Source organism: Venturia canescens, chromosome 9 (assembly GCF_019457755.1).
Source record: "Venturia canescens isolate UGA chromosome 9, ASM1945775v1, whole genome shotgun sequence".
NCBI lineage: Eukaryota > Metazoa > Arthropoda > Insecta > Hymenoptera > Ichneumonidae > Venturia > Venturia canescens.
In genome coordinates, this window is record NC_057429.1 from 5427508 (window position 1) to 5454034 (window position 26527).

A 26527-nucleotide genomic window follows, 5' to 3' on the forward strand; every position below is an offset into this window, starting at 1 on the left:
TTACAATAAGGTAAGTGATTCTTTAAATTATAGTGTTTATTTGCATATAATGTGAATCATGTTCGTATTCAAAATTACATTTATCTTAATTCTTAGAGGTAGGAGTTAAGGAAAAAGGAGGTATCTCTTCATTTGTGGTGAATCTGTTCTTACCATAAATTTTCACAAAAGATTGTCCTAGTTCCGAAGTTCATTAGCATAGTCTTATTACCTCTTGTTAACTACATATCTTAAATGAGTAAGCTGAGTTATTCCAGAGTTCAATGAGTGTACAGCTCGTTGTAGGGGTGTTTCTACTATGCTCATTCGTATACGTCATTTCTTCTGGAGAAAGGTGAGGGAAACGAAGTAAGGTGGGAGAAAGGGTTTATATTGGTCGTATTTTGGCAATCTCCCCATAATCGTTTGGGCCTTCTTTTGGAAGTTTCGGAAGAAGAGAGAAAATTGGTGAGAGAATAAAATGTCTTGCGGTTACCCTGTGCCGATGGATTCGGAGAGTCCCCAGACAACGGCGATTAAGATCTTGGCGAAGGCTCACTCGGCTGTATTTGCGGTAAGTGTTGTGTTCGTGGAATTGTGGGTGAATCATTTATTTAGCGAATTTTATTAATTCTTTGTGTTACTGCGTTTTGTAGGATGCCACTTACTCGGATCGTAAGAAGAGACGAATTAATTCGGATTCGTATGACGTTCGGGTAGCTACGATTGCGCACCGATATAAAGAAGAGTTTCTCGTAAGTGTTTGATGTTATGCTGGTTTTTTGGGGGCCGGGTTGAAATTCCGAACGGTGAGAAATCAGAAGGCTCAAAAGTCCAAAAATCTCGCTAGTGCGGTATATCTATATATTTCGAGTCCCAGCTAGATTTTCGGACTTTTGAGCCTTTTGATTTCTCACCGTTCGGAACTTCAACCCGGCCCCGTTTTTTGAGGAAAAGGGAAAGGAAAGGGTGTACAGATTATTCATAATTCGTGTTTTTCTAGAAAATTTTCCGGGAAGCTAGACGCTATTGTTGAGAGGATCGGGAGTCGTACCGTTCCGGAATGAAGTGGTGGTTGGAGCCTACCAACGAGTCTGGCTTCGACCTGTGGTGCATCCGCTGGTTGTTCAAAGGTCGCATGGGCCAACTTCACCCAGAGGAAGATTGGTTCCACCCGGCGTGGCGTCACCCAGATCTTCGATGTTGAGACCGTTGGTTTGTGTATCGGAATATCGCATTCTTTGATGTCTAGTAGTGATAAGGTTGTGATGTTCATCGCCGGTGCTCCGCAATCGTATGCGATCAGCGCGTGATTTGATTGCCATGAGATGGTTAAGAAGGAGAGGAGCAGCATCACTCGGAGTACGTCGTCCATGGTCCTGAAAGTTTTTTGTTGTGTGAGTTTTGAAGAGTTGTTCCCCTTTAGTGTGTTTTAGTGTGCTATTTTGGCTCGGTCACAATGGATAATTTTCCTTTTCTTGTTTTCGAGCTCAATTTCGATATCGTTTTGATCTGGGAAGACTCGTGTGATTACGTATGGACCTTTGTAGTTATCGTCGAATTTTCCGGTTTTCGGGTTTATTATTAGGTAAATTTTATCGCCGATATCGAATTTTACCTGATGGATTTTCCCGTCATAATAGGCTTTCGACTTTATTTTTGCGGTTTCTAAATTGTTTCGCTCTAATTGTCGTACTTCTTGTAATTGTGTCGCGAGGTTTTTTATGTGATCGTCAAATGTAATAAAATCGTCCATGTGCGTGAGTTGAGATGGGAGACGAGGCTCCTTACCGAAGACTATACGATATGGTGAGAATTTCGTACCTTCATGTATGCTTGCGTTGTAAGAAAGGGTGGCTGGTTTAAGGCATTTATGCCAGTCTTTCTTGTTAGTATAGTGTTTCAGGTAGTCTGTGAGTACCTGATGGCTTCGTTCGAGGGATCTGTTCGATTGTGGATGAAAAGCTGTTGTTTTAATTTGTTTAATTTTGAAGATTTTCGACAACTGTTTCATAACGCGGCCAACGAATGCTGCACCGTGATCGGTTAAAATTATTTTGGGGCAAGTGCACAAACATATGAATTCTGTTACTGGTGCGTCCGCGATTTCGTTTGCGGTCGCGCTCATAAGTGGAATTGCGAAAGAGAATTTAGAGAGGTTGTCCTGAATGGTGAGAATAAAACGATGACCTTGGTTTGATACCGGTGTTATCGGTCCAACTATATCCATTGGGATTTTGTCAAATATGTTGAGAGGGGTGTCGGTGATGACCATAGGTTGTTTCGTTTTTATTCGAACCAGTTTCCTTCTTTGGCAACTTTCGCATTGCCTGATGTAGTCTTCTACCTGTTTTTTAAGGTTGTCCCAAAAATATTTTTGACGAATTCTATTGTACGTTTTAGTCACACCTTTATGACCTGCTGCTGGGGCTTCGTGAAATTCTCTTATTATATTGAATCTGTCCTCCTGAGGTGGGGTCATGATCTCGTCTTTGCAAATTTTAATTTGAATTTTTGAGTGTGCGAAAATTTCGCGAATAAGATTTTTTATTTTGAACCATGTTGCGATGTCGAAATTGCTTCTTTTTTCAGAAATTGCTGCTGTTCTTATTTCAAGTTCTTCCATTTTTGTTTTTAGATTTTGAAAAGATTTAGTGAAATTTTCCAAAATGAGAGGTGATGTATCGTTTTCTTGGACGACTAGACCAAATGTTTTTTTACGCTTTGTGCCCGAAACTAGTACTTGGCCTATTTCCAATTTGTTCGAGGGGGATAGAGTGAGAAAACCTAGTTCAATCAGTCTTTTCCCTATTTCGCTTGACACGGTTCCATCTGCTGATATGAAACATACGTAGTTGTCTCTGGTCATTTCCAGATTATCGTTTGTTTCGATAATATTAACGGTGTTGTCGTTTTCATTTTTACTTTCGCTTGTAATATTGTTTGGGTTATTCTCGATTTGCGGCTGCGTATTGATTTTTACCGTCGGTGTAAGTGGAATGTGTGTTGGTGTGTTTGATGGCCTTTCGTCACCTGAAGAGGGCCCTAGATTGTCCTCGTCGTACGCGATTTCATTTTCCGAAGGTATTTGGTTTATTTGGTCTGAGATTAAATTTCTGTTCTTTCTCAGAGTACTGTTTACATTTGTTTTTGGTGCAAGGGTTTTTGTGTTCGAGTTTGTTGCATTGTGTGCCAATGTAAGTGTGTGATTTAGTGCTTTTGGCTTTTTCTGTCGTGTACGAAATTGACATTATGTCGTGTATGAAAAGTGACTCTTACCGATGTCGACAAATGATGATGTGGCTTTAGTTTGCATACTATCTACTAATATGTCGAAAAAAATAAGGGCCTACATAGGAGTATGCGTTAGGACGTAACACATTGACCAGTGAAACTAATGTCGGAAGAAGTATGCCAAAGTAGCAATTATCGGCCTGCAAGCGGTCAATCGCATGGGCGAGAAGAGCTGAACAATGAACAAATTCCTCCAAATATTGAAAATCTCCGTCGGTTAAAGGCTTTTTTATCAACGTTATATTAGTGGCGATATCATGCATCAATTTTTCTTTCATGCTGAATAGTTGCTTCACGGAATCATAAGTAGAATTCCATCGGGTAATTACTGGACGTCGAAGAGAAATACCTAGGTATTCTTTCAACTGTTCACTTTTTTTTGGAGAACGCGAAATCTTCCACAATGATGAACACTTATCCATGACAGCGAAATGTTTTGTCTTCAAATGGTGATGATTTTTCACAGCTTTCAAAACATCGGTAGTAGCTACGATATGCAAGGTGTGACTAGCACATCGGACGTGGCGAGGTAACTTTATGCAATCATTACAGAAGTCTTCGGCCGTTACAACCATATCATCGACAAATTCAACGTCCTCTTCGTCCAAATTGATCAATGATCGTTCGTCTGCACAGTTTGCCTGATCCTCATCTAAAGAAATAAAAACGTTACAACAAAAATGAAATATTGAGAACAAAATGATCGCTTTTGATACTTGAAAAAACATTTTAACTTTGTGCTTACCAGGTGAAATGCCATTTGTAACCACACCAAATTCTTTAAATTCCTTGACGAAATTGGAGCCGTTATCTGTCACTGTCGCCCGTATATTTTCCGAATTCAATCCAAACGATGAATGAATGTTCGATAAGAGAGTTGCAATCGCATCGAAAGAATGTGTCCCATCAAATCGCTTGCACGCAATAGCTGCCGATTTTCTCTCCAAAGTTTCAGGGTGTATCTATACAAATATATAAGAACTAATATTTACTATATTAAAAATCACCGTAGCTGATCGATATCATTATACGGGATGACGATATATTCAAGAACCGTCAATTTGGAGTTGTAATAAGAACGCTTTTAACGATTTTAAAAGAAGCCAGTTATCAAAATAATCAACATATTCTTTCAATTATAACATTATAGTACACGTATAAATCGTTTGAGCGTTGAGTCGTTGAGTGTATTCAATAAATTGAATACATTAACTATAACGTCTATAATAGACCCTATATCTAAACAAGTCATGGATAAATAATGTATAATCATAATTGAAACGGAGTCATAAATGCATTAATCACAGCATGATAAAATCATTCGATGTTATTTAATTCCGGACCCCTGCCACGGGATAATTAGTTGCACGATGAAAATTTCAAATTTCCTTTCTGTTTACGTTTTGCACAATAATTATTTTCGATTTCAAGTTTTCACAATAAAATGTTCATTAAATGCAAATTTATCATGGATCATTATCTTTACAATCAAAAAAGGAAAAAAAGAGTGTAAAATAAAATATTAGTATCACATACCAGGAATATTTTATGCTAAAAAGGATATTAGAATAATAATTTACACCAGGGTGGGGTTTACGGTAGCAAAAATAAAATTATGATGTAATTCATCTCTGTGCTACTTAATTTAAAAAGCTATGTGCGGTTGGAAAGATTATTATAAAATTAAACTATTTACCCAACTGACTGTGACACCTACACTGTTAAAAAAATTTTTTTCAAACAAGTAACTTTTTTTTAATGCAAATAAATGAATTATTTGTATATTATCTAGTAATTCATTATTGTTTCCATGTAAATATGTTTTTGACATAAATTTAATATTTTTATAAAAACAAATATAAATTTCTTAAAAATAATGGACCGTTAATAGACGAGATTGCACGTTCACTACAAACAATGCGTCAATTTAATTCGGCTGACTAAATAAAAATTTCGACAGAGCTTTCGAATTTTTGCAGCCAAAGTATGTTTTGTTCGAAATGAAAAAAATGTACAATCTTAATTTAGAAAGTAATTTCTTTCTTCTTCCTGGAATACAAATTTTTTCGATTAAAGTTTTTTATTTTTATACCGAAGAGTAATGTGATTGCTGGAATAAAAGTCAATTACTTGTTTCAAGTACGTTGCGTGTTTCTAATGGAAAATATTGCATATTTCTCATGAGTAATTTCCATGTATGTCATCAAAATAAAATATTGCCACCATAAATATTATTTATTTACCACGAAAATATATTATTTGCTATTGGCAGCAATTCTGTATTTAATTTAAATAACGGTATTTAGTTTCAAGAACCTTTATTATAACGACTAATCAATAACTGCCAAAAAAATGATTTATTGGACGTAAAATATTTTTTTATCCAACCCAAATGAAAATATTTTAGTAGCCAATGAATTTCCCTCAAATAATTTGAATTACTTGGAAAAAGAATTTTTTTTTAACAGTGTAAGAATCGACGTGAACCTCCTGTCCACACGTCGGCCGTAGTACATACGAACCCCTCTTGCTTGAACACGGACGTCATCTCTGTAAAAATCTCACGCATCGTTTTTCGAAAAATACCATTAACCCGCTTGGCTACGGCGTATCGCGTCAAGTGATTCAATTTAGCATCACGCTTTTTGAATCGGAAATCTGCAAATCGTACAAATTATATATTCAGTTGAAGACATGGCTTTTTTTATTGTGTATTATTTTCGCGACTTTTCGGTCATTGATAAAAAATATTATAAATTACTGCAACGTAAAAAGCCGTTTTTGCAAGTAATAGTCGTAATATTGACTTACCATCAAACATCTTTCGAAAAGACTCATCTTCAACAGCACTGAATGGAACCATGAACTTCAATATAATGTTAACGACATTCGTTTCAAATTGTTCCTGATCGACCACACATGACCAACGTTGTTTATTATTAGAGGAATTATTGTCTCTCGCCTTCGATTTGGAATACTCCTGATATTCCTTGAAAATATTCTCATGTTTTTTCTAAACAGAGAAAAAAATGAATAGCATTTCTCCTGTGTGATAGAATAATAAAATTGATTTTTCTTTGGAATTAGAAAAAAAAAGTATTTTCCATCTTCTTGAGAGCGAATTAGGCGTCTCATCCTGTTATTATTGAATTCACTTACGAGGTGAGTAGTGAAGTTAGAAGTTGTTCTTAGCCAGCCTTGGATATACTTAGGCTTGTTTTTCTTACAAACTTTGCATTCCGCAATGATCTTTCCTGTAGTAAGTGATGATCTTGATGTATCAACCTGAAAGTATTTTCCGTCTAGGCAAGCTATTCTCTCAACAATGGCCAGTAGTTTTTGAGTTTCATCAATCTCGTCATCGTTGAGAATATCGTTTCTGTCATCCTCATCATGATCTGATTCATCTGATTCATGAATAGAAATTTGGCTGAATCTTTTCAACGCGTTCTCAGTTTCAACAACATTTTGGTTGTTTATTCGATCATCGCTGTTGAATTGATTAGTTGATGACGATAGTTCTTCTTGTTTCAATTTCTTTGACGGAGGAGATGATGGTGTCGCCATATTCATCCTAAAAAATGAATATATTTTTTCTCGAGTGAATATTAAGTTGATCATCATTCAACTTTGAAAAAGAAAATGTCAGACACCAGTTTGCTAAATAACAATGTTTATGAAACTTGAAAAATTCACTTACTCTCCTGCTCCGGAAAGAGTCAAAAACTGATAAGAGAGAGTTGGTAATAATTAGGTTATCAAATGAATGAAACGTTAAGAATGAAAAAGTTCTTTGAATTTTTTATATTAAAATTAAAATCGCAATAAATTTTCCGTTACATGAGATTACAAAGTCGTTAAAAATCATCGATTACTGGAATTTTGAAATTGACAGACAAACAATGAAACAGCAAAAATTGAATTGTATTGTTCAAAAATGAAAAAATATTTGTCTTGGAATAGGGTGGCAAATAAAAGCGGAAAAAAGGCAGTCAAACTATCTGTAAAAATATAGAGATTATCCTGAAAAATACGATTACAATAATGGGAAATCAGCATTCTTCGGGGAGAGTTATAACCTATAACTAATAGTGAGGTATTCTCGATTTTGCGAATCGATTCTCTCGAAGCATCAAATGCACTTTTATTAATATAATTAAATGAGAAGGGTTCCAAAACACAAAACAAGGGAATGAACAACAATTAGAAGTATAGGCGTACTAAAAAAGGAAGAATTTCGTCACACGTGTCGCTAGAAAAATGTACGATGTCGTGAATATTAAATATTAGACAGAAACCAAACGACTTACCTTAATAATTCTTTTCGGAATTGTGATGAAATGCACCCACGCACTGTCCAAGCACAAATGTCTTCACTTTATTTTTACTCTTTCCCGAAATACAACGACGGCATGTGTCCGTTCATGGCAGCGGCCATCTTGAAACTTGTCAGGTGAGACTGGGTGCATTCGACTTGGGCGTTTACACGCTTCCAGTGCTCGCATCTATTAGCGGTGCGAACGGTGTGAGCGACACTCAGCGTGAGCACTCAATGCACCGTAGCCTCCCATATAGGCAAATTTTCAAACTATTTATTCTTTGCGTAATCAACATTAAAATTTGAAATGCTAATGCAATATAATGTGATGTAATGGGGATTAATATCCCCATTACCTATTACTTCTCATAATAGGTAATGAGTTTATTGTGACGGGGTTTTTCGTCACTGCTGGCTGAAATGGTTAAAAATAAAAGGGGAATAAAAATGAAATAAATAAGGAATCAGTATTTAGTAGAAAAAAATGATAACAAAAAAAATAGGCTTTATTTCACCAATTTGGGCGCCAGTTAGTTTTTACAAAAAAGTAACAAAAATAAATCAGGTCGATCCCCTCGGATCTCGAATGTTAACAACAGAGGACTCAACTACTACGGCTAATGCGGGGGGAAATGTACAGAACGGGGCTAGCTCGGAGAAAGAAAAAGAAAACGGTGGAAAATGGCTCAATGCTTTTGAGACTCAATATCTTCGGGTCGATGGGCACCTGTCGCTCAGGCGTCTTACATATACCCGTGAGGTTGCAAACGATAAAAAGAAACAATTACAATAATGGTTCGGCGAAATACGATGCGCGACTCGACGACAATGCCGGTGGGCTAGGAGCGGGGGGGGGGGGGTAGATCACGCTAAAAAGGGGCTTAATACTAGCACCACAGCACTCACTCGCATTTAACGCAAAAAGAATAATCTCCAAGATAAATCACAACCAAGGGAGAATCGATCACGAGCCAGAAGGGCTCGGGGAAAATTCGACCATGAAAACGTGACCGGCGAAATCGAGACGCGATCTACGACGAAGATGGCGAAACAACCACGTGTCTTCGTCGCAGAGTCAAGAGAGTGAAAACGACTTACTTGGCGCTGAGATTATGCGTCGTACGGTTTTTCGGGCTCAAGATTGCCGCTATGGTCTCCAAGGATCAAGCCGGTGGTCGTTGGGACAAGATAACTGGGGTCGAACGAAACAAAACTACAAGTCAGATTGAAAGTACTGGGAACTGGGCCGTGGTACGCACGCCGGAGTCGTGATGGAAGTGAAGTGATCTCCGTGCTCGCTCGTCGTCCTTCCTCATTGCGCATACATTATCGATTATGGATCCTTGCGCGCGCCGATGATTGTCCAATCGGACTCCTTTATCTCGCGCAGGAGTAGCGATTCGGTGACGAGGGAGGGTGAGGAAGGAAAAGGGCTAACGACGAGGGCTATCGATTGGCGATTGATGACTTGACGGCGCGGCGCTGTTATCAGTCGACTCGATCGATGGCGCCGCCTGGACGAAGCTCGGCCTTACGCGCGAATTTTCGGTTGACGAACTCGTGATAACAGCTGGGCTGATGCGTGACGGCCGGTGTTAATTCTGTCATAGCTCGGAACCTCGACGCCAGGGAACTCGTTCAATGATTTTCTCGAATTGGAGACAATTCCTCCTCGAGAATACGTTCGATGATGGTGGTTGGTTCCATGACTCGGTTCCGATAGCCTTTATCCGATGTTCTAGCCTTTTGGGATTCGGGGAAGGGGCTTTTTATCAGTGGGAGGGAATTACTGGGGGCAGGACTCGACGGGGACTCTCGTTCGGGGGGAAGGAGGATTGTAGTCCGCTGAGTTTCAGTTGTAGACGATGCGAGCGAGTGCCAAAACGGCCGAAGAAACTTATGACTAATAACAATAGTAAAGCAGGGAAATTAATAGGCGAAATTACATAAGAAAATTATACAGTTCGCAGATAATTAAAAATACAAGAAAAAATATAGCGATTTTTGACGCTCCGAAAGTGAGTGAGCGATGTGGTGGATCCCACCACGACGCGGGGCGTTGCGGCTCTGCCACAACGTCACATTATATACATTAGTCATTACTTTTCAAAATTTATAATGGATCAATTTTCATTGAAGATTACTTTTTGTAATTTGTATTAATTTATTTCCAATTACAATTTTTTTTTTTAATGTATAATGGATTTTTTCCCATTATTTAAAAAAAATTAATCAATAATGAAATATTTTTCCATTAACATTTTTGCAACCCTGATTGTAGGTAAAAGATAATCAGCCATCTGACGAGCAGATGCCTTAGATAACAGGTAAAAGGTAACCAACGCCAGAGCAACCGGTGTCTTAGGTAAATTCAGGTAAAAGGTAATCGACACCAGGTAACCCTAAAGTAATTCGCGAGAGCGTCATAGGCAACATAGGCAAGGTAATTGACGCTAGGTGATTCCCTACATGAGTTCTCGGCCGCAAGAAAAACTCGAAGGTACGCGACGAAAGGTAATCGAAGGTAATAGTGAAGCGACTTTCGGCTAAGCGCGAAGTAACACCGAAATTCCCGAACGATCATTACAATAATACGAAAGTAACGGCGTTGTACGATAAAATAAATCATAGAAACTAATAGCAAGATAATCATTGAAAAGGTAACATAGGTAACGAAAGAGGGCGGTAAGATAATTCGCCATAAAGGAACGCAAAATGATACGATCGTCACGAAATAGAGAAAAGGAAATAAATATGAACGCAAAAGGAACGGCTAAAAAATACGCAATACAAAAGACAGAATAAATCGCCGTATAGACGACGTGCGACAATAAGTGCGAGAGAGACAGAGCGAAAACATCGCGCGAACGACCGTGCTTGCTAGAGCCTCAACGCGTGCAGGGAGAGAGAGAAATGTAGCTGCGTGGAATATTCCAGCGCGTACTACCAAAACTCGACATTACAAACTCAACTTAATTAATTAATGCGCCATAGAATTACATCAAATGAACTATACTGAATGGACCCAAATTAATATCGAATCGATTAGTGGAGCTGAGCCGCAAAACTACGAAATTTGGGAACACGGGAAGTATCGGCCGCAATCTCGCTCGAAACTTCGACACACATGTTCCCCGAAACGCCAAATAAACCGGAACTAAATTCCGAAAACTCAAAATGCTCAACTCCATTATTTATTCGGAGAGAAAGAGAAAGGGCTTACCGAGGAACCAGCTCGTCGCACGCCGAAAGGCAAAGGAACCTCGATGATCGGGAGGTATTGGTGACTCGCCGGTGAGGTGATCTGAAGAAGACTCATCGTGCGACGAGCGGTCCTCCAGATTCGGCGTTCTCCCCACCACTAGGCCCATGCACGACAGCGCTTGCGCGCTACTCGCGAACTAGAGTACGGACTCTTTGCTCGCGCTAGTATAGGGGCTAGGCCGGTTCTACGCCAGGGATCTCAGGGGGGTGCGGGAACGGGGGAGCGCGGGGTCTGCAGCGGGGGGTAGGGTCTGCAGCGGGCGAGGGGTCTGTAGAGGGGACCGTCAGGAGAGAGATGGAAGATGAATGTGAGAGAGATGGGAAAAATGATCCGCAGTGGGGGTGGCAGGGTCGAGGGTGGAGAAGAGAGATGAATGAATGGGTGTAAAAGAGAAGGAAAATGGGAGTTGGGGAAATATTGTTTTTTAATATTGCATACGCTTGACAAAATTTATCAAAAACTAGAATTTTATTACAATAAATTTCCATGGAATGAACGTATGCTTTAGTAAATTAATTAAATATATAGATTGAAAATACTATTTACTCTATTTTAACATTATAATACAATTTACAGATAAACATATATTTTTCTTTTAACTCTATGTCGCTCCATTTCCTGGAACACAAAGAAAAACCCAAATTCTTAATTTTCTGTTTTTTTTTTTTCATTGCGAAAAAAAAAGGGTAATGATCAAAACTACTCACCATTATTTTTTACACACTCCGCATGTATTATACGCGATGAAGAGTGTGAGCGGCCGATCACAGTTGTAACACCAGAGGTCTCCCAAGACCTCGTAGGGCCCGACGTGGTGTTCAAAGTGGGCCACAGCACGCCCATAGGTTTCCGGGTCCCGTATGAAACAATCGACACAAATGCGATTCTGCATACGGTCTGCATAATAAGATTTTATTCTGCAGACCCGGTCTGACGGTACCATGGCCAACGCCGTCGGTCGTGACAGCAGCCGTTGAGTCGATTCCCCTTCATCGACGGAGGAATCTGACTCGAAACCGTCGTCAGGTGGATTACCCTCCGCCGGCTCGATCTCGTGGAACTCCCCGTCCTGACCGTAATATTGAAAGTCGCGCTCCATTTCATCGAGCATGTCGAGGACTTCATCGTCCTCAACATTGTTCTCGAGTTCAATATCATCACCACCACCACCACCACCACCATGATATGCGAAATCGTCATCCTCATCCGGCATATCGTTTATGTCGTTATTAGCAATTCCAACATCGTCGTCATCATCGTTGGAGATGTCAATAACCATCACATCGTGTCCTTCATCACGCACATGATAATTTACAGGATTGTTGTCCTCACAAACTTCGACACTGTCTTCCGAAATGTCAACAACCATCACATCATCTATTTCACGCACTGCACTATCGTTATCCATGAGATCAACGATCTCCACAGCACTTTCAAATGATTTTGCGCTCTGAGACATTTTTTTTTTCTCGTGGAAAAAAAATGAAAATTTGTAGCAATGAGACGGGTGAAGTCTTCGAAGGTTTTTCGCGGAGTGATTATTTTGCCATAAGGGAAATGCCCTTTTTAAAACGTTTACAGGAGAAAAAGGTGGGGGGGAATATTGACACAATAGGGTGAAATTTTCAAGCCTTGCCACTTCCGTAGGCTACATCTTCTAGGAGACGTGGAGCGACTTTTCCCATTGTAAAATCGTATTCGATTACGATTGAGAAAGCATTTGAAAAAAAAAAATGTCCAACTAGAAATTTTTACTCAATGAGAGGGTGCTCACCCACATCCTTTCCCTTGACCTATTATTCACGTAGACTGATGTGGCAAAAGTAAAGGCAAACTAATTTCCATTTTCACGAAATTTTCATTCTTATGCTACCATAATATGAGAACAGATGACTACGTGAAAAGAGCGGCCACAACATTTCTTCGCAGTAACATGAAAGAAAAAAATAATCTCAATGTCTTTTAGGAGACGTGGAGCGACTTTTCACATTGTAAAATCGTATTCGAACACAATTTGAAACATAGTGTTTGGAAAAAAAGTCCAGCTAGAAATTTTTACTCAACGGGAGGGTGCTCACCCACATCCTTCCCCTTTGACTTATTGTTCATGTAGACTGATGTAACAAAAGTATAAACCTGCTAATTTCCATTTCCATTAAATTTTCTATCTTACACTCCCACAATGCTGACTATATGAATAAAAAAAAAAGCTGTCACATTTTTTTTTCAAAACATTTTTTTTTTCACAGTGACATAAAAGAAAAAAATTCAACAGACTTGCATTTCTAGCACCACATTTTTCTCCCCTCCGCCTTGTTAACAAAAAAAGAAAAAATTGTTGACTTCACGGGGAAAAAAAAGCAGCAACATTTCTTCGTGATAACAAAGGAAGAAAAAAAAATTTGAAACTAATAGATTTACATCGCTATGTCTGCATCTTCCCATTCATATTTTAAACTCTCACCTTATTAAGAAAAAATGGCTTTGTGGAAAAAAATAAAGTAGCAACATTTTCAATGTTTTTCATGCTAACATAGAAAGAAAATATTCAAATAAGTTTACATCAATACTCTTACATTTTTTTTCCCCACATTCATGCACCCCACCTACCATCAAAATGTGCATCGCATTAATCGTAAATATATAAGAGAGATGATCATGATTTTGTTAGCAACATTTTCAAAGTTTTCACACTTTGCGACGGATCGTCTTCGAGTCAACAACGTAGTTTATACTTTTTCGTTTTCAACAACCATGACTCAAACCAACGGTATCGATATTGAAAGACTGTTACGTGAACAAGTAGCTTCCATAAAGTCGGTGGAAGAATATAATTATTGGGAAAAACAATGTCTCGAATTTATTGAATCGTTGGAAGAGCAAGTTGCACCGAATAAACGCCCTCGATTGAGCACGGGATATCAGCACTCTGTAACTGCGAGAATAATACGCTTGCAAGGGTTACTGGAAGTCACACGTTCACAGTTTCAACATACCGGCGCAGGACTAAACGATCGAGGATTAGTCTGGAAAGAAATTGATTCGGCGTTCGCAAATCGCGTAGTGACTGGCGCCGTAATCAATCGAAATTACATTGTACCACGCCAGTTCTTGAAGGATGCATACGAATTGGTTGAAAAGCGAGTGAAAGACTGTATAGTAAAATTTAATAGCATTAAAGTTAATACGGAGTTCAATGCCGAGTTTGCTACGGGTGATCGGCGTGCTCATAAAAGTATCAATACGGCTAATGTGGAACTTTTTCAAACGTCGAATGTAAAAGAGTGGTATGAAGAGCGAGTGATGGAGCCCACTTTGGCATCACTCGATGAGTTTCAAGAATGTGATAATGGATGGACATTGGTTTCAATCACCAATCTCACTGTAAATATTAATAAATATAATCCAATGCGTGCGGGATGTCACATTCGATTGCCGCGAAAAATAATGTTGAAGAGAGCCGTTGTCAACGTTAAATCAAATGACAACGCATGTTTTGCATGGGCTGTGGTTGCCGCTCTCCACCCAGCTGAACAGCATGCTGATCGTCAAAGTTCGTATCCCCACTACTCGACGATTTTGAATCTTCAGGACATTGACTTTCCGATGACACTGAATCAAATAAAAAAATTTGAACAATTGAACGATGTCTCGATAAATGTGTATGGTATAACGAAAAGTGGTATTGCACCTCTTTACATTACCAAGTGGAAAAGAGGGAGACACGTCAATTTGTTGTACATTGAAAACGAGGAAGGGGACAGAATTGGCCACTTTACACTGATTAAAGATCTATCCCGCTTAGTGAGCAGCCAACTAAGCAGCAAGAATCATAAAAAATATATTTTTGATCGGTAAGTAAATTTCATATGTGCAACATTTTTTTTTTTTTCCCCTCAAAAATATATTCATGATCATTTTACAGGTGTTTGCAGTATTTTTCAATGGAGAGCAAGCTACGAGCTCATGACGTGGATTGTGGCAAGATGAATGATTGTGCTATACGATTACCGGCGGAAAACGATAAATGGTTGGAATTCACAAACCATAATCGGAAGGAGCGCCTACCATTCATCGTTTATGCTGACCTGGAGTGCGTATTAGAGAAGACTGGTGAGAGAGAAAGAGAGATGATGAATAGGCAGCACCATCATAAAGTTTTTAGTATAGGCTTTTACGTTAGCTGTTCATACGACTCATCATTATCGGGATATTATTCACGTCGTAGTGAGGATTGTATTGGGTGGTTCATTGAACAGTTGAAAGAATTGGCACTCCGCGTGGAAAAAATTTTACTAACGAATGTCCCGATGAAGGAATTATCGCCAGCGGAATGGAAAAAATTTCGAGAGGACGTAAATTGTCATATTTGTGAAAAACCCGTTGTTGAGAAAGAACAACGTGTACGCGATCATTGCCATCTAACGGGGCAGTTTCGAGGTCCGGCTCATGGCAATTGCAATTTAAATTACAAAAATTCATTTTTCATTCCGATTGTTTTTCACAATCTATCGGGCTACGACGCGCATTTCATAATAAAGGAGGTGGCCACAGCGTTTGAGGGGAAAATCGATTTACTCCCTTTAACAAAAGAAAAATACATTTCTTTTTCAAAAACAGTTAAATCATCGTCACATGACTATAGGAAACAGATAAGACTCCGTTTCATTGATTCATTCAAATTTATGAGTTCGAGTCTTGATAAATTAGCATCGCTCCTATTGATTGACCAACTTAAAGTTTTAAAATCACAATTTTCAAATATTTCACACGATGATTTCACTCTTTTGACGAGAAAAGGAGTCTTCCCGTATGAATACATAGACTGTTTTGAAAAATTAAATGATACAGAGCTTCCACCTCGGGATGCTTTTTACAGTTCTTTAGCAGACACAACAATTTCTGAAAGTGAATATCAACATGCACAAACAGTTTGGGAGCGATTTTCAATTCAAACGCTGGGGGAATATAGCGATCTTTATTTGAAAACGGATGTCCTTTTACTGGCAGACATTTTTGAAAATTTCCGAGTTAGTTCTCAACAAAGTTATGGGCTTGACCCAGCATATTATTTCACTCTCCCGGGGTACACTTGGGATGCTATGCTTAAATTTACTGGAATAAAATTTGAACTACTCACCGACATTGATATGGTATTGTTTATTGAGAGAGGTATACGCGGGGGTTTAAGTCAATGTTCGAGGAGATATGCACGTGCAAATAACAAGTACATGGAATCTTTCGATCCATCACAAGCTTCCACATACCTTATGTACTATGATGTAAATAATCTGTATGGAAGTGCAATGAAAACGCCATTACCATATCGAGATTTTGAGTTTCTCGAAGACATCTCGAACTTTGATATAAACTCTCCAGATCCGACAAAAGGTTATATACTTGAAGTTGATTTGGAGTATCCGGCGCACTTGCATGACAAACACAAAGACTTGCCTTTTTGTCCTGAACATGGAAAACCATCGGGTAAGAAACAAGAAAAGTTACTTGCAACCGTTTTCGATAAAGAGCGCTATGTTATCCATTACCGAACTCTACAACACTGTCTAGGTCATGGGCTCATACTCAAAAAAATACATAGGATATTGCAATTTGCTGAAGCTCCATGGCTGGCAGGCTACATTGATCTGAACACACAATTGCGAACGCGTGCAACGAATGATTTTGACAAAAATATGTATAAACTAATGAATAATGCAGTTTTCGGTAAAACGATGGAAGATGTGCACGAACGTAAAAATGTTTCATTGTTAACAGAGTGGGATGGTAGATATGGAGCGGAAGCGATGATTGCAAAACCGAATTTCCACAGTCGCAGTATCTTTGCTGAAGACTTGATAGCCGTTGAATTGCGTAAGTTTGAGGTGAAATTTGACAAACCGATATACGTAGGCATGTCAATTCTCGATATATCGAAAACATGGCTGTATACGTTTCATCATGAGTTTATGACTCCAAAGTATGGGGATAAATGTTCAGTAATGTATACAGATACAGATAGTTTGATATATGAAATTGAGTGTGATGACGTTTATCGAGATATGCGAGAAAATATCTCCAAATTTGATACGAGTGACTATCCCATTGACAATGCTTACCATATTCCGCTTGTCAATAAAAAGGTTCCGGGTCTCATGAAGGACGAGAATAATGGATCCATTATGATGGAGTTTGTGGGGCTCAGGTCAAAAATGTATGCCACGCGTGTCGAGGGTAAAAAAGATGTAAAGGAGGTCAAGGGTGTGAAGAGCAATGTTGTTGCGAAAACAATAAACTTTGACGATTTTGTAAAATGTTTAAACGAAGAGACTGAAGTGACACGTTGCCAATCAGCAATTCGTTCAACATTACATCAGGTATATACCATCTCAGAAACAAAAATTGCCCTGAGCCCACATGATGACAAGCGTTATATTATACCGGGGACGGTGGAGACATTGCCGTGGGGTCACTACAAGATCCCCATGTACTCAAACATTTCCGAAGAAGAGATGCAGATTTAATATCTGTCAAAAATTTGATATAGTTGAAATGTAAATATGTATGTAAGCGTGAGAGAGAGAGAGAATATTTTTGTTCAATATTGTACATTTTTGTGTCGAATAAAAAGAACCAGGTCTACAAGCCCCTTTTTTTTCATTCTACCTGCTTTTCTAAACTCAGACCTCTACAATATAAGGCTTGACCATACGAGTCTCGAGAATTGGAGGGGTATGCTATAGAAAGAAAAAAAAAATCAGCAAGTCCTTTTTTTTTCACATTTTTTTTTATTTTTTCATTTTTACATATCATCCTTATTTATCCAACTATTGTGCGCGTCATCAAAACCTAACCATTTAACAAGCAACTGACTACCACGTTTTTTCAATACTTTTTCTACAAGATATATATCAGGATATTTAACAGGAAGTAGCTCTTGTTCGTAGAAACTGCCTGCAATAGGCTCCTCTTGATAATCTTTTATATTATATGTGACTGGATTGGTTTTTCTCACTTGATATATTGTGAAAATTTCCGTTGTCCAGTTTGGAGTATAACCTTTCTCAAATACATTCTTAAATTTACTTATACGCACTTTATGTCCAATTTTTAATTTAGCTCGCTTCTTTCCCACTGCAGTTTGATTGAAAACATTACGCAATAGTTGTTTCTCATTCGTTGCGTCAACATCTTTCGGTTTCATTCTAATCGTATGATGTATAGTATTATTATATTTTGTAATTAACATATCAAGAATATCGATCCATTTCCAGTTTCCGCGAAAACTAAATTGAATCCACATTTTATTCTTAAGTGTACGATTGAAGCGCTCACAAATTGATGCTTTCAAGTTGCTAAATGTAGAATACAAGTGTATATTATATTTTTTCATCAGAGCCTTAAAGTTCGTATTATAAAATTCTTTTCCTCGATCGACGTGAAGATTTTTCGGTATGCGTCCTTTGCTGAGAATCGTCTCCATTGCAGCACTCACATCTTTTCCACTTTTACTCTTCAACGGTGCAGCCCAGGCGAATTTGGAGAATATATCGATGACGGTGAGGAGAAATTTATACTTGGAGTTGTGTTGTGCATATGCAGACATATCTACAAGATCAGCTTGCCAAGTCTCATCCAGGCCACGTATATCCACATGTCGACGTGGATAATTCCGCCGAGCTGGCTTATGCAGTTCTTCAACCACCGCAAGCTTCTTTTCACTCATTTTTTTTCTTCTCCCCCACGATCCTCATCAACTCAAGAGTCTGGAGGACTTTTCACTGACTTATCATTAGATGATCTCGTAAAAGCTTCATATCATCATGAAGTTCTGAGATTTCTCTCTTTATATTATCAATTTTTTCACGGAGATAGGCGAGCTCGGTTCTCACACGCTTTTCTGCAGCCGCCACATTCGATTCACACTTTTGATTCGTTGTATGAGTCACACTATGAGTTATAGAATGAATGTGTTTACTGAATGCTTCGAGTGTTACAACATCTCGAGCATTTACTGGCTCGCCAACGTTGCTCAGTCGTTTTCGGTCCAAGTCGTAATGACCGTCTGATGTAATTTTGAATCCAGCACCTGGTTTACCCGGAGGACCTGCACCACGTCTACTCAGCTTTCGACCAAACACATCGACGCTCATGTTGGGAATGTGGATGATAGCAAGCCGTCACGCGTTAATAAATGATTTCAGCTTCACGCAACTCCTTGATAATCGATATAATTTCATTAGAATGTGATGAATTTCCAGCAGCTTGCGATGCGAGCAATAAGCGAAGACGATCCACCAGTTCATTCGGATCATCACAATGAACATAGTCGACAGAGGTATGCTTTCGTGCTACCTTATACTGAGGCAGAGCACCGCCCTTCTTATCATTGCTACCGAGCATTTGGGATATATAATTTTTAAATTTACTACTTTTATCCTGACGTACTGCACCCGTGCGTTTATAAAATTTTTTATGAGCATTCGTTGTGATGACAATTTTCTGATATTTCTCCAAGTCATTTGGTGTTACATATTTGAGTTCAGGCTCTTTTTTAAACAACAGTTCCACCAAGCCAATACTTTTGGGATACTTTTCATCTCCAACCACTATATGATCGAGTTCGAAATGAATTGGTGAATCACCAATCATTAATCTGTTTTGAGCGAGATTTCGTACTCCATACGCGCCATCCAATCTTGTTTTGTTATTACTACGTAGTAAGCCCAGATATTCACGTATCAAATTATCAACATCTCCAGATGATTCTAAATTATCATCATCATCATCATCATTATTATCTTCATGAATATCATTATCACTATTTTTAGTTAAGGGTATACCAACATTCTCATCAGTAATTGCATCATGCCAAATATCATCTTTGAAAGAAATATCTTGCTTCATGCTATTTTCTCCAAAATTTGGAGCCTCCTCTTCCTCCTCCTCCTCCCTTTTAACATTTACACGTTCATTCTTAATTTTAGGTTTTTTCGTATATGAAACTAGTTCTTCTAACGGTTCAACAATCGGTTTAAACACATCTTGCATTTTCTGCTGAGCACTATCACGTCCACTTTTCAACATTCGATGTTTTCGTCTGATTGCATCACTCGCCTTGGCAAGTTCACTCAATACAGCCGTCTCCTTTAAAAGTTCTTTGCTCTTCATGTTGACACGAGTAAGTCAGACTTTAGACTGTCTTGTAAAATCCAGGGGAACAATTATTTATCATCATCATCATCGACAGTGAGGAAAGAATCAAACCCCCTTCTATATCTTCCAGCATTCAATTCACTGTCCTTGTCAATCGTGATGAATCCATACTTGTCCGATTTCCAACACTTGACACACATTTTTTTGAAACTTGCATAAGTCATATCCGTATTGACATGATCATTATATACATGTTTGAGGTTCATATCATCTTGCTTGAATAGCACTATAAAATTTGCATTGTCTCTCACGAGATGTTTCGGAATACGAGTATACGTCTGACAGAGATAAAAACTATCCACAATCTCGTGTCTTCCCATGGAAAAAAATGCTCTCACATTGTCCTGTTTCTCACACGCTATATCGTCAAAGATGAATATGGAGTTTGGGCGAGCTTCACTAGGTGCCACAACTTGTTCATGCTCGTTAAATTGAAAAAATTCCACTCCTTCCACAGGTTTAAGCATTTTCTCGAGCAATCGGTATTTTGGCTGCTTCAACGATTTCGAGTATAGATATATATTCTCAAATCTCAAACCATTTGGATGTATTAGGAGCGTGAGTAAGGCATTCGTTTTTCCACAATTCGAGGGGCCACAAAATACGGCTCGAATGCTGTTAGGTAGTAAGTTTCCATGACGCTTTTTCACACTACCCGCTCCAACAATAAATTCATCGAAATTTATTATGGGGAGTTGACCGCTCGAAACTTGTTTCTTCGACTTCATCTCGCATGCGACTGATTGAAAAAATCATATAAATGCAACTTTATAATGTTGGAATAGTCAGTCGAGTTGTGACCACTGCAGAGTGATGATTGTACATGATAAACCTGGTAAAGGTTTGGTAAACAGTATAATTAACAATCTCCCCGTGGAACTACATCTACCGGGCTATCAATATTGTGGACCTGGTACGAAATTGATCAAACGTCTTGCTCGTGGTGATCCTGGTATAAACCCGCTGGACGCTGCTTGTAAAGAACACGATATCGCATATTCGAAAAATCGTGAAAACTTGGAAGCACGACATATGGCGGATAAAATTTTGGCTGAACAAGCCTGGCAACGTGTAACCTCGAAAGACGCAAGTCTTGGTGAAAGAGCAAGTGCTTGGGCCGTGACAAACATTATGAAGGCGAAAAAGAAATTTGGTCTAGGTATGAAACGAGTGACGAAAAAGACCAAAAAAAGTGTTTGTCTGAAAAAGATCATCAGTGCTGCAAAGAAAGCCATGATTCGTAGTGGTGACCCCCGTGAAATCGTCATGTCAGCATTGAAAGGTGCGCGTGAAAGGTGTTAAAGTACGCACGCCTCGGGTTCTACCTGTACCTCGCAAAATCGGCGGTTTATTGCCCTTCCTCGTACCCATCTTTGCCGGCCTTAGCGCAGTTGGTGCACTGTCTGGTGGAAGTGCTGCAATAGTCAAAGCTGTAAATGCTGCTCAAGCGGCTAAAAAGGAATTGGAGGAAAGTAAACGTCACAATAGAACACTCGAGGCCATCGCTTTGGGTAAAGGTTTACATCTGAAACCATACAAACAGGGTTTGGGTCTTTACCTCTGGTCAAAAAACGTATAATCACGCTACCACATCAACCGCTCACCGACATCGATCTGTTAAAGTATGCGAGAGCCATGAAAATTCGTAACTTTCACGGCATTTTCATGCGTGACACTTTACCTGAAAATGGACCACTCAAGCAAGAATCAGCAATCGTGAATTTGGATGAAAATGTGGGTCCTGGGACACACTGGGTTGCATATAAAAAGACTGGTCAACGAGTCATATACTTTGACAGCTTTGGCAATCTCCCACCTCCACCCGAACTCATGAGATACTTCAATATTGGTAGCGTGAAATACAATTATAAAAAGTATCAGGAATATGATACAATAATATGTGGGCATTTATGTTTGAAATTTTTGTGTGGGCAACTAAATCGGCGAGGCAATTATGCACTATATAAATGAGGACTATGGAGCTGCGTGTTTAGTTCTAAATCTGCGAGCATCATGGATGATAGTTTGACGATCACCATTACTGGATCATCCTCCATACTCGAGGCACAATTTTTTCCACCCATCGAACTATCGCCCGATAAAAATTATACTCTTGGACTCGTCGAGCTGCTCACATTCAATTCGATTCCAAATATCGACATTGGTTGCAATGAATTTCATGTTGGAAATCATGTAGTGACCATTCCCACGGGTAGCTATGAAATTGAAGATATTGAAAAATATTTGAAAACTGAGTTGGCATCTAAAAACATACAAATTCAGCTTAAGCCGAATAATTATACGCTACGCAGTGAAATTGAGTGCAATCAATCGATTGATTTTACATCCAAAAATTCGATTGGACCTTTGCTGGGTTTTACGTCGCGTCGATTGGAGCTCAATAAAAGACATGTGTCTGATCTACCCGTGTCCATTCTCAAAGTGAACGCCATTCGAGTCGAGTGTAACATAACAACTGGTGCATACATCAACGGGCGAAAAGTTCATACAATTCACGAATTTTTCCCATCTGTACCGGCCGGCTATAAAATCATTGAAGTACCGTCGAGCGTCATTTATCTACCAATCACAACTCGTCGCATTGACAATATACAACTTCGTATTGTCGATCAAGACGGAGATTTGATCAATTTTCGCGGTGAAGTCATCACCATAAGACTTCATATAAAATCTCAATGGGCATAATTTACAATCATCGTATTGGCAATATTAATAAGCCAACATGGGATCGCGAAACCAGTCGTCGATCAACGCTCAAAGAGCTAACACCTCAAAACCTTCTACTATTGAACAGTTTGGGTCTCAAAATTCGTGGAGTTCGCGTGTGAGAAATTATCTGCTTTGCTCGTTGTGCATCTGCTGCCTGCAATGGAGGAAGAAATCGTAAACAGCCAGACACCCATCATGTTTGATGAATCCATCATACATTATGAGGTTCATGCACATCAACCATACGCGTCGTCAACATACAACAATAGTGATGAAATACGTATTTCAATCCAGCATCAAGATTTATCAATTCTACCGAGTAAAAGTTCAATTCACATTTGCGGCAAACTGACAATGCCGGATGGTGCAGCGTTAGTTGCAACGAATTTCGTTAACAATGCCATTTGTCATTTATTCGAGGAAGTGCGATATGAACTGAACGCCGTTGAGATCGATCGTAATAAAAATGTGGGAATCACATCTCTTATGAAAGGATATACATCTCATTCGTCGGCGAGAAGTACAATGCTTGAGAACACCGGTTGGGTCGATGTCGATGAGACGAAACCGATTGTGGACGCAGCAGGCAACTTTGACGTATGCATACCACTGAGCATGCTGCTGGGATTTGCTGAAGATTATCGAAAAATGGTGGTGAATGCAAAGCACGAATTGATTTTGACTAGATCACGTTCCGATGATAATGCAATAGTTCAACCAGCCGCTGAAGATTATAAAATTACACTACGAAAAATTGAATGGCTCGTTCCATACGTCACCGTGGCGGATAAACGGAAAATTCAACTGTTGAAATTCATCGCCAAAGATACTCCAATTCCAATGAGTTTTCGTACGTGGGAATTGTATGAATATCCAATGTTACCAGCGACATCGAAACACGTGTGGTCAGTCAAGACATCAACGCAGCTGGAAAAACCTCGATATGTAATCCTGGCATTCCAAACAGGACGAAAGAATAATAGGAGGCAAAATGCGAGTAATTTTGATCATTGCAACGTTACTGATGTAAAATTATACTTGAATTCACAATGTTATCCTTATGGTAATATGAATTTGAATATGGAACAAAATCAGTATACAGTACTATACGATATGTATACAAACTTTCAACCGATGTACTACAATAAGGAGGCCGAACCATGGCTTACAAAAGCGGATTTTCTCAAATTTGCACCTCTCATTGTGATTGACTGCTCGAAACAGAACGATTCTCTCAAGTCTGGACCTGTTGATGTGCGCCTCGAATTTGAAACAAGCACAAATATTCCAGCACAAACATGCGCATACTGCCTCATTCTACACGATCGCATCGTTGAATACAATCCTGTGAGTGGTGGGGTGAGAAAATTGGTATAAAACCGCACCATCAACTTTTTCGGCCAACAGTCATCATGGATTTTGTCATCGATCTACAAGGCTTCAAAGGACCCATAAATGAGTTTATACTCAAAGAAATTTCAATCATTCGTGCGGACGTAAAGAATGCTGAACCTCTCACACTTTTCTTCGCACCACCATATGCATGGGATTCTCTGCCGACAAAGTATAAAACGACAAACAAATGGCTGGAACGTAATTTTCATGGATTATCATGAGATTTTGGGGTAATACCATACGATGCGGCAAGAGGAATAATTCAAACTATCTTACGCGGCGCTCATACCATCTTCGTAAAAGGCTGCGAAAAGTCTTTATGGCTAACGAACTTTTTGGATCTGCCAACGGAGATTGTCGATTTGGAGACTTTGGACTGCCCATCGTTGAAAAAACTGCCGAAAAGTCCATCGAAATGCGATCACCATCGCCACACCAACGAATTGAAATTCAATTGTGCAACGAAGAATGTAAAATCTTTGCAAAGCTGGTTATACGTATATCATGCATTATGTAATAGAGGGATCTTTGAATAAACAAAAAAAACATTTTTTTTTCCATATACGTGTTATTTTATTTATACAATATTCCTCCTCCTACTCCTTCAACATAATATACATTTCATTGACGATTCAAATTTTTTGTTGAGAAATATTAACAATCTCTTTGAGAAAACTCAATTGCGTTCCAATCACCACCGAGGTATTTCATGTAGAGTTGTCCACAATGAGCTGTTTCCAGAAGTTTCTCGAATACCGTTGGATTCTGGTCGAATGCCTTGACAACTCGAGGCGGCAGGAATATGGTGAATTGATTCCCGATTTCGGCAACGTATCGTTTGCCCCATTTGGTATTTGCTGTCCTCACGTCCGAGACGAGATATTCCTCGTTGACTTGCAGCTCTTTCAGCTTCTTGGAAGGAAGATACTCTGACTTGGTGATGATTTTGTTGATTGCGGCGAACTCCATTATGGATGTAGTTTTTTGAGATTTTTCTTCAAAGAGCAAGTCTTGACTCAACTTTACGAAGATGTGGAATGATGATTTTTTCTTCTGGACTCTGCTATTTGTAGTTTTTCCATCTATCCCTACCCCAAAACTGAATCATCCGCTACTACACATTTTTTTTTCCACGTTGAAAAAACAGGTTCAAACTTGATCAACGCTCGCATCGATGCAGCCTCCCCCGACTATCCCTCGGCTCATCCGTTTTTGACTTCACCAAGGTTGTAAACAGCTGCATACTTGTTCAAACACGCTCATAGCATTTCTTACAATTTCGACGGAGAGGTGCTGGACCGTCAATATGGTCATCCATTGATGATGCATTCCAATGTTTAATGCAATAACGTAACGATACAATTTCACTATCAGATTTATAATGTTCTGGCAAACGATCCCACAGAACATCCGTAAAGTCACTGAAATATTTCTTGAACGTTGATGGTGATATAATTAGAAGTTCTTCTGTCGTAATTTCACGAGGATTTCTTAAATGATAAATTGCATAAATATTCACTAGTTGCTCCATGATCAAACATTTTTCGCACTCTCGACGTAGTGGTCCTAGATTATCAATATGAGTCCGTTCCCATGGTGGATTAAAATGATCGTGACAATATTGATAAGACCGAACCTCACTATCACTTTGCAAATGTTCAGGTAATCGCTCCCATAATGACGGAATGAATTTACTATAATATTTTATGAGCAGAACCTTAGGAATCGATTCGAGTTCGTTCTTAGTCAGCATCCAATGTTCTTTCAACGGATGGATTGCATACATACTCGCGCATCTATCCATCTTGAGATTAACTTGTGAAATGATTTTTATTTTTTCCTTCCAAGTCTTTTTAAAAATTTACACACACCCACTTCCATTTTAACAACTAGTTTATATATACTTGTCAAAAAAAATGTTTATCTGTAAATTGTATTATAATGTTCAATTAGAGTAAATTGCATTTTCAATCTATATATTAAATCAATTTTCTAATGTATACGTTCACTCCATGGAAATTTATTGTAATAAAATTCTAGTTTTTGATAAATTTTGTCAAGCGTATGCAATATTAAAAAACAATATTTCCCCAACTCCCATTTTCCTTCTCTTTTACACCCATTCATTCATCTCTCTTCTCCACCCCCGCTTGATGATCCCTCTACAAACTCCCCCACTACAGACCCTGCCACCACCACTGCGGATCATTTTTCCCATCTCTCTCACATTCATCTTCCATCTCTCTCCTGACGGTCCCCTCTACAGACCCCTCGCCCGCTGCAGACCCTACCCCCCGCTGCAGACCCCGCGCTCCCCCGTTCCCGCACCCCCC

At 39.0% G+C, this 26527-nt stretch overlaps 1 protein-coding gene and 1 long non-coding RNA gene across 4 annotated transcripts in view; both read right to left on the reverse strand.

Annotated features, from left to right (window-relative positions):
• Window positions 1-26527, reverse strand: part of inaD (inactivation no afterpotential D) — a 2962486-nt gene that overhangs the window by 989594 nt on the left and 1946365 nt on the right. The window lies entirely within an intron of this gene.
• LOC122416432 (uncharacterized) lies at window positions 49-4218 on the reverse strand. The gene is made up of 3 exons (XR_006262110.1): window positions 4019-4218; window positions 3623-3925; window positions 49-1358 (listed from the first exon to the last, which is right to left on the reverse strand). It is a non-coding gene; the product is annotated as an uncharacterized lncRNA (long non-coding RNA).